Below are 14,103 nucleotides of genomic sequence, written 5' to 3'. Positions count from 1 at the left end.
CGGTTGACAGATACGTGGGATAAAGGGCGCACGTCGGAGTGACGTTCGACGAAGCTGACGAAACTCCAGCCATTAACGAAGTAAATTAATTTTACGGTACCGCCGGTGTGCTTACCGTCGGCGCGCGCCATGCTCGCGGTACAAAGGTATTCGCCTTCTTCGATATATAACATCAAAGTGTCACGTCGCGCGCGTGCGGAGAAAGGAAAAGTTTTCCGTCTCTCAGACAGTGAGCGATTAATCTTTCCTCGGAGGACGTCACTTTCAGAAACGATATAAAAATATTACTTGTCAGGGCGATGACTTATCGCGAGTGAGGTCGCTACCGCGGTGGGATTAAATTGCGGGCGCAATAAGCGCGATTCGTAATATCTACACGCACGCACACGCATATGTGCGTAGGGCGCTCTCGCGCGAAGCTACATATTTTAGAAAGGGCTTCGGCGTCGCGGTGATTAATCTTCCGCTGTAAGTTGTCACTCGGGAAACGATGAGAATATCACTTGTCGACAGGTGAAGTATAGCCGGTAGACGACTGCGGCCCGCTGATATTTTTCTCGTCTCGCGCGCGCGTTATCGAAATCGGACCGGACGATATGGCGCGCTGCTATTTTTCTTGCCTCGCACGTGTCGCGATATTTTTCTTATTTCCGACTAGATCAGAGGCAGTGGGCAAGAGTTCACACGGGGGAGAGAGGGGAGGGCTGTCATATCGGCGGCTGCGGAAAATGCGTTTTTATCATATTTATGGTGCGCGCGTATTTTCTCGAGCTGTTAATTTTTCAAAACGGTTCCCGAGTACTAAAAAAATTATACATATATGCGTACAATAATGTGTATAAGAATATTATTTGAATATAGAATAATATTCATATAATATTCCGGGAATATTACGCGCTTATAGGATAGATGTAGCTGCATACGCGTGCGTGTCTGCAATCATTTATTATGGAGATTCTTCACGAGGATTCGCTCGCGCGCGCGCGCGCTTCAAAATCTCGACCATGCGAACTTTTCTAACGAAGCGCACGTGTACAATTTGAATTGGCTCGTAAATTACTGAGTGAACGAAGTTTGCCGTGTTGTGTTCCTGCTGCTCCGGCGCATCTCCGCCTCCGTACGAAACTATCCCCAGCTCGCTTTTTTCTCCACCGGTCTCTCATTAATGTCGAAATATAAATTAACGTCGGTGCATTCTCGCATGCCAAGGTTACTCGCGACGAACTTCTTCGCGGACCGATCGGTCTCTTCGTGTTTACCCTGTGACGTATTTTCGAGTATTTCCGAACATGGCCCTTCCCATCTCGAAACAATTAGTTTGTTACAAGAATGAAGAGTGCATTTAGCAAAGTGCAAACTGAATTTTCGCAATGACCCGGCGTCGTGAAAAAATTATACTAATGAGGACGCTTTGTACACCTCCCAGAGACGAGCGACAAACTCGAAGGGAAAAGAAGGACGAAGATGACGCAGAGAGAGAGAGAGAGAGAGAGAGAGAGAGAAAGAGAGGAGTCGAGAAAGATAGAACGGGATATTTCCTTTCCTAGCGTGCGAACCAGCAGGATGAAGAGAATCCCCGTTCGTTAACGAGCCGCTACTCTGCGTTCGTTAACTTTCAACAAGACGAAGACTTGCACCAGTGCGAGAGCGAGCGCGTATACACACACACACATGTCCGTCATTTCGCTTGCTTTTCCCCTTTCTAGCTGTCCATCTACCTCTCTCTTTCTATTTTGCAACAATCTCCGGTTTGTGTGCCAATTTGCAATTATATTCGTATTCTGTTTAACTTATTATTCAGCCCTTGGCCCATTTACCGGTGCGCCGTGCATCGCGGCGATTTAACGGATCTTTTTCAAGCGGTGTAAATTGCGAAACGCACGGCGGACAGGATCAACAAGGGGTTATGTAACGAATCTAACGTTGCGAGCAACTATGGAGAGAGAGAGAGAGAGAGAGAGAGAGAGAGAGAGAGAGAGAGAGAGAGATCCCGTTTCGATGGAACGTTTGTTACATACGAAAGTAAAAATGCAGAACACACGTTCGTGCACAGACAATACGCGAAATCTAACCCATTTCGTTCCTCTGTTTTTATACAGGAGCAGCAAATTTTCCTACCTTCAAAATTTGTTGTCCACGGTAAAGTAGATTTCGGCCTAGATCTTGTTATTGACGTATAGTTCGGACTTTTGTCTTTCAGAAATTTGGTTAAAACCTGAGAATCGCCTCTACGTTATCGTTGCTTGTAAAAGTTCGCCGTGGATTCCGGCGTCCGTTTAATGAATAAAAGGGTTGATTCATAGAACCGATTAGAACGAAACACAGAAACGGACTCGGTACAAAAAGTCCGCAAAAACGGTTAAAGCTCTCGAAAATAATAGCCAACGGTTACGACTCATTACTTTTGCAATTCTCCTTCAATAATAAAACTAATTGATTTCCCTCTGTATTTCCCGTTTGTACCCCGCAACTTTATTCCTGACCCAAATTGCAGTTCACAATTGGTGAAATACAACCGTAGCACTTTTCCAATTATCTAACCGTACCCTCCGTTTCTTATCCGATTTACGTTTTGAGAATTAGATCGCGCGCAACGTTGAACGCGAAGCGCGCGCGCCAATTTACGCGAACGCGGCAACGGGGAAGACGGATCGCATATTCCCCCCCCCCCCGGAGTCGTTCAATCGAAACGCAAAACTTAATAAAGCAGCGCGGCGCGTCAAATGCCATTACCCGTCAAACACGCGCGTACGTACGGCGGGTGGCCGCGGTGGCGGTTCAAACGACGAGCGGGCGCGGTCATCGGCAAAATAAACCGCAATCATTCGGTCGAAACGCGCGCGCGCGCGGATATAATTATACGAATTATCCCTGACTATAACGGTTTTACGACTACCGGGGAATTTTGCGACGCAACGATCGTGCCGGTATCGACGGGAGTAACGTCGCTTTTTTGATCAGAATTTTAACAGAATAGCAGGGGAAAGAATGTAAACAACAAAATACAACTGTTAAAAGGGTGCATGCATATTTTTGGAGCTAAAACCAGAGGAAGAAGGTACAGTCGAGGTCAAGAATGACTATATTTCCAGACTGGAATTTCCCACAGCTCGGGGATGTTTCCGACGGCCTCTTTCCGTCGGGAAATTTCACTCACGATTGGCGCACCGCAGCACGAGCGAGCGAAAGGAAGTTAGGAGGAGGGAACGAAGAGGGAGGGGAGGAAGACGACGCGGGAGAACGCGCGAGGTACATATAGCGGAAACGCTTCGACGCCGAATATCTGACCGTTTATGCGTCGCGCCAATAAAATAGAAACGCCCGTAAAACGGTTCGGCATAACGTGTATTGTCGATAAAAGCGCGCCGAGGAGCGCCGAAAAGTTGTCACGATTCACGACGCGCGAACGCGGCTGTCTCGCCGCCGCGAGACCGAAAATGCGAAACGCGCCAAATCGCACGACGAATCACCGCGAATCGAAGTGTTATTGCGGGAGCGGATGTAACGTTAGCAGGCGACGAGCTCGCCATTGTCGAGAGACCCGTCGTCCGGCGACGCTCGCAAAACGTAAAACGCGCGGCGGAACGTTCATACTTAACCGATTTTACGTCCGTTAATGCTTTAATGTCTCATTACCCTTCATAGACCCGATTACGGTGACATGACGATTAAAAATACAATTCCGTACTAACGAGCGCGCTTTCGAGCGAATAACCTCCGTGAATTTTTGTCAATTTCAACGCCCCGTTAAATATGAAAAGAGAAATAACAATAATAATACAAATATATCGCGCTTTTTTCTTTTCTTGAATGGCAACTGCCGGCTCGCACCTGTACCACTACTTTCGATATGTTTAAAGTCGCGCTTCTCTATTTACATCTAAAACTCTACTATTTATGTAAAAAAAAAAACCGAAGTCTATATTAGTCTGTATTTACTTTGCATCAATGAAAAAGGACTCGAATTCGCGTGACCCGGCGACTGTGACGTTACTTTTCGAACGAACTGAAATGGATTCCCCCTGTAAAATGTTGCCGTGCATGTATGAATCACCTCTGAAATAGTAGCAAGTTTTTTGCCTTCACTCTCGCTTTTTTTCGCAGTGCTTCAACGCGCGTCCTTTCCACTCGCAACTCTCGAGGTGATCCAGAGAGAGAGGGAGAGAGAGAGGGAGAGAGAGAACTCTGCTACGCCGAGAAGTCAGTCATTCCGATATAATCCGAATCAGTTTGCCGTTTATATCGCGAATTCACTCTGTCGCGTTCCATTTTCGCTCGGTCGCTCTTGCGACGTCACTTTGCCGTTGTCGTATTATTATTAGTGGCGCGTCGATTTCTGTAGTATTTTTATCGCGCATGATGCCGCGGAGAACGACCTTTGTAACGCGTTTGTAACGGCTGTATACGCGAATAGACGCGACCTATCTTTGTCCGCGTGCGAAGGAACGCGAATCGTCATCGAATATTCCTAAGCGCACGGATTTAAGCCGTGCGCAGGTAAACGCCGCTATCAAAATAAAGCTAGCGAATAATCCGATGAGGGAGGGGGGCAAATTGAAAGAAGCCAAGTAGACGAGCGGCGCAAACAAGTTTATAAATTCATTAGAATATTTTAATGTTTACACACTTACGAGGGACACTTTCTATCGATCGGACTGTGTGTGTGTGTGTGTGTGTGTTCCGGCTAACTAAATTTAACTAAACTTAACTCATACAACTTTACACCCTCCCCCGTCCACCCGCCCTCCCGCCGATGATAGCGATCGCGCTCTCTCCCCGTGGACCGCGCGATATGGTAATGGCATAGGAGAGAGAGAGAGAGAGAGAGAGAGAGTTATTCCGGACCAGTGATTCACGCAGACCCGATATAAAAATACCGGCGTGAAATGTATAAATTTATACTTAATTAGCGGTGTCCGGTTTCCCGCAAATTGCGGCCCGGCCGCGAGGACTCTCATTAGTATAAAATCGCGCTTGTGTTTTCGCGTAATTGAACGGATAACTACATGCGGACGTGAAAGTCGATGAAGGGAGGAGAAGAGGAGACAAAAGCTTTCATCGTAATAACGAGGAATGCGCGCGTTACACGCGGGCGATTCGCCCAGCCGGACGCGCGTTATTATAATTCCGCGAGTTATACGCGCGCGAGCGAGCGTGAGAGGGAAAGAGGGGGAGGGGGCAAGGCCGTAATCTCCCGGCGAGTGACGCTGCGCGAAAATCCGAGCGAATATCGATGCGGCACGGAAAAAATGTCTCCGTGGAAAATACGCTGGGTTTCATCTCGACACGCGTGTGTACGCCGAGCGCGCTCGAAAAAGGAAAAAAAAATGTCCGATATTAAATTTTCAATGGAGAGCGCCGTTGGTCCAGCCGACCGGCCGATATTAAAGAATCGTTAATATTTGCACGCGCGTTCGATGCGCCGCTAATTTCGCGCGCGAGGCGGTATAAATCATACGCGCGCGCGTCGTGCGTCGCGCCGAGCCGAGCGCGTTTAATTATACAGCTCGTCGCGATGTGATAACGTAACGCCGATGGGCGCCCGAAAAGCTAATTGCGGGCGACAACGACCAGCGCGCGCGAAGGTGATGGCATCGCGCAATCTTACGGACGTTTCAGCTCTCTCGTGAAATTGCTCGCGCCTCTGCCGTGCGCGTCCATTTATAATACGCTCTCCCCGTGATCTCGTCGTTGAAAGTACCAACGCGTGCAACAGCCTACATATATATTTGCTAAATAATGATATTTGCTAAATATTGGAGTTTATCTTATTCGGATTAAGCAAATATTACTTGAATGTAGCGTACTGAAAGGAAAGAAAGTGCCCCGTTCAAATAACATCTACTTAATCCAAATAGAATAAATTACTCTATGATATTCCTTAAGGGATATTAGCAAATATTTCTGTGAACGTAGCGATTTGTTGTCGGTGTATGAATTAAGAGATTTACACCGCTATATTTTCAAAACAAAAAACAGTCAACAGTTCAAAAAAATATTACCGCTGCTGGTCTTTATGGATGAGTTGCCATGAAAAAACCGTTTCACAGAGATGTCAATAAAAGGAAAAGCCGGTTGAAAAAACCAGCTTGTTGGAGCCTCCTTTCCGAGTAGACATATTCAACGAACTTTTCTGCATTTCGTTTACTCTAGGAGTTATCTCTGGAGCAATTAGGCGGGTCTATTCCGTTTACTTGTTATTTCAACTTTTCGATCCTTTACAGAAGAGGTAATTTTTCAGTTTTCCACTGTGTAATTTATTCGCAGAAATTACCTGATTCTGTGATTTTTCTTCACGTTATACTCAATGCGTTCGAATGTTTTTATAATTCTTCTGCAAGATATGGCGGTTAACTTTATCAGATTTATATCAAGCGAAACTTCTGAGCGGTAATGCATGTGTGTAATTTGTGTATGTTTGTATATTAGTTTTTTTAATATCGTGATGGTTTCCTTCGGACTCTTATATCTTTAATTTAGAAGATGTCAAAAATGGAAATTAAAAATTAACACGTTAACTTTTCAAGGAACACACATGAGAAGTGTCAACTTTAATAGCAAACATCTCGATTCTCGAATGATCAATTTTTCTACAATCGCAGTTACTTATTACACGATATCACAGACGATATTTCAGCGTACACGTGGCGCGAGTTTCGTCGAATTCTTATCAAACATCTTACGGCCTCTTAAGTCTCGCAACGTTTCCCCGTCGCGCATGCTAAATTTGGCACTGTTACGGGTCAATTGTTGCGCGTGTCGGAGCGAAACCATGAGAGGGAGTTATTTAAAATGCCGCCGGAGTTGGTCGAACAGCGACCGCGTCCCGGGGAACATTATGGAGATCGATCATACGCCACATTATCGCGAACGTCGATTTAATCTCGAAGTCGGCCTTAAAATATCGCCGTGCTTTCGTCCGCCACTTAACTCCAATCTCCGTGAGGAAAAGTTTCGCGGCGGAATGACGCGAGTGTTGCACGAGAAAGATAGAGAGAGAAACAACGGAAGGAAGAGAGAAGTAAAAAACGAAAAAAAAAAAAAAATGAAACGCCATCCGTGACGACTTATCACGGAACGGATGGATGTCGTCGCGTCCGTCGATAGCGGGGTGTTAATCGGCGATCGCGGAACGCTAACCGGGTGCCGAGCGATGGAGCGATAACCGCGCAGGCAGGCAGGCAGGCCGGTTGGCCGGCCAGCTTATGGATTTCGCGATGGCGTCGATCGATAATGCCTGAATTGCAATCGGAATAAAAACGGCAATAAAGCTGCACGAGAGAGAGAGAGAGAGCGGAACGCGCGTGCTTTATCGCGCCGGTCGGCGCGGTATGTAGTCGCGATAACAATCTGGATCGGGTAAGCAACTACGATATCGATCGGCCGGCCGGTATCGCCGTAATACCGTGTGCATTATCCTTATGAATATTAAATTTAACCGTAATCCGCGCAGCCATCCGATACGCAACGAGCGTGTATCGTTGCGTCGCGGACAATGTGGCCCCGGATTCTCCCGGGCCGTCGACCCATTGTCGTTCCCGTTGGTCGGGGGGAAGGAGGGAGGGAGCGAGCGAGCGAACGCCGAGAGAAGGATAGACGTCTTTGCCGTTGTCCGTGGAATTTCGCGTGCTGTCGCGTAAATTTCGAGTATCAAGTCATTGTGGGGAAACGCGGTGTCGGACACATCGTCGGGTCCGCGCGTCGCCAAATTACAACGCCGATGTGCCGCGAGTCGCGCGCACCGACCTCCCCCGCCCAGGGGACAATAGGGGCTCCCTGGAATGTAACGGTAGCCCCCCGCGCATTGTCGAATACCATACGGCGGATTTCGCGATCGGTTCTCGCCTCGGGCGAAAATTCGCCGGATTTTATCGGACGTGCGCGTCGCGTCGTCGTTATACGAAACGTTCGCCTTGCCGTCGAATATTCTCGCACAGATAGAGAATTCTTTGTGATCCAATTCGGATCCGGAATTCGAATTCCCGAAATAATTATGGATTCTAATCGGGAAGTCTAGTGCAAATTCCGGACAGAAGTGTGATATTAGGCAGCCAGATAAGGTTCGTGCTGTTTTGATTTGAGAGCAATGAAGGAAACATATTTTTGTCTCCGAATTAATTTTACTCGTCAAAGTGTGAACTTCGGGATTATCCGTGTCTTATTGTTTGTAATAAGAATGTGATTCCCGATCGGGATCGCAGTAGAATAACCTATTTTAGGAGATCTTCGAGTATTTTAATTGGAATCCATGCTGCAATCTAATCTAAGGGAAATCTAAGAAAATTTTTACGCGGGTAAGATCGAGATCGCGTTACTCCGCCGTGATTCCGGCCGGAGTTGATATCAAGCAGTAAGTTTTCACTGTCCGTTTGCGTTCCCGCGGTTCAACTCGCAGCGAAGTTACGCTTGGAACTCGGGAATGATGTTTATTTTGCAACTGAGAGAGGAGGAATCGTCCGCGTGAGAGTCGCTTATCCAGATATAAGTAATCCCCGTCTTTTGTGTGTAACTAATAAAAGAGCGAGGGAAGGCATCTCGAAATAACAAGGGTAATAATTCGCGGAATTTCCGGAGAAAGCACGCACGCTCATGGACAAATCTCACGTGAATAGAATTAGATTTCGGATTTTCCGTAAATTTTGTTACACAAACTGCAGTCGAGTCAAGTCGAATGAGAATCGAGTCGGATCAACGATTCGGGGATCCGAAAGCAATTTCAACTGCAACGTTTAGTCGACGTTGGAAAATTCGACAAAGCCGAAACGTAGTTACATGTATTTGTAATATGAATGTTCTCTCAACTACCAGAAAGTTGAATCTACTGCATAATACGAGTAATCCTACCTCTGGCAGGAAGAGTAAACGTAAAACAAGTGTGGAAGTAGAAGTAAAGTTAAGTAAATCAGACAATAAACAGCAATAACCAGCATTCGGCCAGCTTTACAATTGCTCCGTCGAGCTAAATTCGAGTTTTTCTTTCACACAGAACAAGAGATTGCACGAAAAGAGCGCCGACGAAAGAACAATAGAATTTTACTGAAAGATTCAAGCAGTTAGTTCACGATATATACAGTCCCTATTATTAGACGCACTTTGATTTTTTAATCGAATGCAAGTTAGAAAGAGAAGGAAAGCTACTAATTTTATGTTTACTTCATTGGAATGATTTTCGGCGTCACACTCTTTAACTCATAATTTGATCGATATATGAGGCGTACTATAAAGCTCGTCCTCGGGAGTCAATGAATAGTAAAAAATTCAGGTTGCGTCTAATATAATACGGACAGGGACCGTGTATAATCCTGAAAATTGCGCTCGCCTTTAACTCGATTCGAATCGGTTTTCCGACCGGTCATTTTTCGTAGCGCGTGTAACAGAGGCGTTATCAGCGCGTCGCGAAGAGTATCGACTATCCGCCGACGCCTCCGCCGCGCGAAAACGTGTAAAAACGGATAAATCGAGCTGCCGGCTTATCGGCGATCGGTCACCTTTCCCTGGCCGGCATTCTCCGGCGGCATCAATTTCGCCGTCCGCCACGTTCGTCAAGCGTCGACGACGACGACGACGAGGAAGAGGACGACGATGGGGTGGACGACCGTCAGCACCATTGTCGTCCTCCCTCGTTGTCACTGTCATCATCGACGCTGCCGAATCGCGCGATCGACCGCCGCTATTGTCACGCGGAAAGTCTCTATAACGTGCCCGCTCGCCCGGCTCGTGTGTCCGTGACTGTCCGGCGGTTATCTCCCCGCCGTGGTCACATACGCGTCGGCTTTTCCAAGTCGAAATCAGGGCCAACGGATTTTCAGTTCAAAACACACGCCGGTCCTAAAACCCCCCGGCCCGTAAGTGCACACACGAGAAATCGTTGCGAGCCGACATTACGAGGCACCGATAGCGACCGTAAGCGCGCGCTCGCGCTTTATCCGCCGTTTCGCGTAGGGAAAATCCTGACGGACAGGAATAAATGTAAAAAGTGTGAAATATGTATATCGGGAGAAATGGGGAGAAAGAGCGTGGGAAGGTATAATCGCAGAGTCCTGAAACTCATGTGACATGCCGCGTGATCAAGCCGTGTGATAAAGCATGTGATAAAGCATGTGATAAAGTGTTAAACTGGAAAAAGACCACATTTCAGCGAACGATGGTCGAATGCCTTTTTTTTCTTTCTTTCTTTCTTTCTCTTTCCCTTTTTTCTTTTTATGATGAACGTTATACTGACGACAAATGTACACGTTCATTTGTGACAAATGGAGCCGGACAGAAAGGTTGCGACATCTTCTTTGGATAAATGTCGGAACGTATGCCAACGGGAGAATTTGTTTCTTCGTTATTTTCGGAGAATATATTTCCCTTATTGGAAATATATGTCTTCATATATGTCCACAATGAAAAATACTGTTGTTTACAAATTATATGCAAATACAATCGAAGTAAATGTTTCTGGCTACTTGTGCTTCTGACAGCGCACGATCTCGACATTAAATGACAGTTTTTTTCATATAGACACGTATGATTAGACTTATATGATCATATATGTAACCACATATATGGACAAAATTCATATATGATTTTATATGATTAAAAATAATTATATTTTTCCCGGGTACTGACCGGCAGAATAGCCTTTACATACAATGTAATTAAGTAGAGTAAACTAGTACACATAGTCGGCAGATTGAAAATTGTAATACTTTCTTTCCGATGTGTTTCGTAACGCATTTCGTGTCCAAGGAAAGAATTTTTTTTGTATCTCTCTCACAGGAGATAGATTTTATAATTGGAAGCGAGATGCGTTGCGAAACTCATCGGAAAAAAGTGTCGCAATTTTTATTCCGCCTGTTTGTATAGATGTTTGTATACATACGTATGCGTGTATGTGCATGTATATACTTTATAGCAGTACATACAGCAGATTCCCATTCCTTGGACATAATGACATCGAAAATTTCCAATCAGGCGCATCGTGTCTGAATATTCGTGCATCATGACTGTTGATTATGCGGCGAATCGGCAACGACACTCCAAAGCAGCAGTCATGATGCACGAATATTCAGACACGATGCCTGGGGGATGGGATTGTGCATATATAGAGTCTGTTGTACAAATTCGTTTGTGGACATTAACGTGATACTATCAGCAACAGATTGCTACTTTGACGTTTAGTTTCCTCTACGGTCCCGGATATAAATAGAGAAGCATCATTGAGTTCGATATATCGACAGTCGCCATCTTATTTGCGTAATGATATTTGAAGCAATCGGGCTCACAGCCACCACCACATTATTTGAAGCAAGCGATGAGTAAGATCACGTGCGCTTTTAGTCGCAATCGCCGGACAAAATGGCGCCTAAATAATGTGACTCAGACAGACAATCGAACCGCGGTCTTTCCACGATAACGCTTTTTACCCGGGAAACTATAGTTCCCGTTTCTTTAAATAATCAATAAATCAATACTGCGCGGATTGAAAAAGACTGATGTAACCCGGTTACATCGCCACGTCGAGCCTATCATCTTCAGATCATAAACGTCTAATCGCGCGCTTATTCTCATACTTTATTCGCGATCCCTCCGCAAGGTACACCCTCGATATCTCGAAAGGGACATGACCGCTCGAGGGTGTCCGCCCTCGTCGAGGACGTTGTCGGGTCGAGCGTTGATACGTCGGACTTCGTCGTCGATGCCTCTCTCCGTCGTCGAATTACGCCCGGACGTATTTACTCGTTATTACTTGGGGAAGGAAGATCGACTCGTCGTGGCGAGGACGATTGCCAGAAAGAATGGCCTGTTCGACCGCACCGCCGATAATTGAAGCCTTCCCTTCCTCGTGCCGGTCGAAGCACCGCGCGATTCCGTAACGATCGGCGATTTACGACACTCCAGCCGTATTTTAACGATCGCCCTTTAAGGGCCCGGGAAGGGGGGGCGAACGCGAGAGTCGACCGAGGCGTCGCGCAAACAGAGACGCCAGGCGTCGGGATATAAATCGCGCCGTGGGGGGGGAGGGACTCGGCGCAATTTTATGTACTCTGCCTCGTAAAAAAGAATTTATAACGATTTTATGCGACGCCGGCGGGCGAGCGGGCACGCAGCCGCGCCGCCTGTTCTATCGGCGATTCCGGCTGAATTTATGTTTATTAATTGTTTATCGGATCGGTCCGAGAAAACGGCCGGCCCCTGTGTACAGTGTCACAGCGGGGAAATACGGGCACATCGGCGGCCCCCGGTGCCAATATCGCACCCGGTTTATAACGGGTGTGATTTACATTACGTCGCGTGAAGGTCGGGAGACCCGGCGTAATTTATACACGCGTTTAGCGCGCGATGGTTAATAAATGGTGATACGCGTGACGGTACACGGTTATTCATTGTCGATCGAAGTGCGTGCGCGACTCGTGACTGAGTGTGCGTGTCTTTTTATCGTAGCAGCACCCGCGTAGAAACGTTTCCAGATTTTATAGCAGCACACAGTCCCCGGCCATATTATTAGACGTACGTTAATACTGTATAAAATATGATATTGCATTATAAATATAAGTGGACATTTACTTGCACGTGTTGCGAAAACAATCGCGTCAAATATTACATTCATTACTATTGGGAATATATATCGGAGTTTATTTTTAGAAAATATTTACTAGATAAAAAATCTAAGCTTAAAACCGATAGGTCTCTTCAATAAAAATGAAATATCTAAAGCCATAATTCTAATGAATTAAATTTAGAGCCGTTTTATACTTACATTCAGTAATTCGTTTAAAAATTAAGGCGTTACTGCATTCAAATATATTTATTGCAAGATATTTTAACATATAAATTGATGAAAAATGTCACTTGATTTAGGAGGCTGGAAAAAAAATTATTACGTCTACTTCATTTTAGCACCTTTTTCTGTCTCCGATCATTATAGTTAAATGTACCAAATATTTTTCTCTCGATATACATTCTCTTTTCTTGTTGCTTTTTATTTCGCTTTCACGATCGAAATTAGCTGCGGAATCTGATAGATTTATTTTACATTTTTCTTTTTTACTTTTTCTTCGTGCGTAATATGCAGCGTACCGCAAGACATTAAGTTAATTTTTATGATCGAGTTCTCAGCTTAAAGTGTTACGGGAGCCTTCCGAAAGAGCCAGGAATAACTTGTCGATATTGCGCGACGCGCTTGTTATAGCCTTCGTGCAAGAATACGGTCGAATGGAAGTTCCGTATCGAGCGCTTCTCGCGCTCCTTATGCGAGTTACAAAGTTTTGCGATACCGATCGGAAATTTTCTGCGGAAGTTTTAAGTGCAATCGTGTTTCCTCCTTTTTTTTGTTTGTTTGCATCGCGCTCTATTGCGAGAGCAATTATTACCGTTTGACAAAGTGCGATATAAGGAAAGTAAGTAATTAATTGTTGCGCACATTATTACAAGAAATATGTTGATTATATTATAATATATTACAACGTATAAAGACCTGTTGTTTATTTATATAACTCTGCGGAAAAGATGATGCTAGTTACAAATACCCAATATTCTCCCCTCAGTGTACGTTCTATTAATATGTATTCGCTGAAGATTAAGTTTTTCTCACCGCTTGTTCCGATAAAAAAATCACCGTCGTAGACACATCGGGGAAATTGCGGACCGATAAATTTTTCATAAACCAGATTCTCTGCGACTACTTTCGTTTCTTCGCGAAGCGTGTACTTCCGTGGTAAAATAAATTCCAGAGTCTTACGAGTTGACGTTTCTCGGTTCCGTAAAAATGGCCGAACTTCCAGTCCGTTGAGACTGGTCTTACGGAGTCTAGCATAAAAAAAAGGAAAAGAGGAAAAAACCAGCTGTGGCCGGAATATTCCCACGGACGGCAGTCGGCGCAAGAAAGAAACAACTCGTCAATAAGATACGATAACGAATATGACCGAAGAGGCTGCGAGTTTTTCGTTAACCTGAGACTCTCCGACGCTTGGCAATGTTCCCGCGGAGAAAACTGCTTCTGTTCTTTGAACTCTTGATCGAATAGACGCCCAAATAGGGCTTTACGATCGCGGTTCAGTATTGTACCATTATTACGTCCCAGATTCTCGAATCGGTCTGCTACTGACAGCGCCAGTA

General features: G+C 45.5%; 1 protein-coding gene across 4 annotated transcripts in view; it reads right to left on the bottom strand.

Moving 5' to 3' along the window:
- LOC106746419 (transmembrane and TPR repeat-containing protein CG4341) overlaps positions 1 to 14,103 on the bottom strand; it is a 270,936-nt gene that overhangs the window by 47,055 nt on the left and 209,778 nt on the right. The window lies entirely within an intron of this gene.

This window comes from Dinoponera quadriceps, unplaced genomic scaffold (assembly GCF_001313825.1).
Source record: "Dinoponera quadriceps isolate SergipeBrazil2010 unplaced genomic scaffold, ASM131382v1 scaffold566, whole genome shotgun sequence".
NCBI lineage: Eukaryota > Metazoa > Arthropoda > Insecta > Hymenoptera > Formicidae > Dinoponera > Dinoponera quadriceps.
The sequence above is the reverse complement of the archived record's forward strand: the minus strand, read 5'-3'. Positions and strand labels throughout refer to the sequence as shown.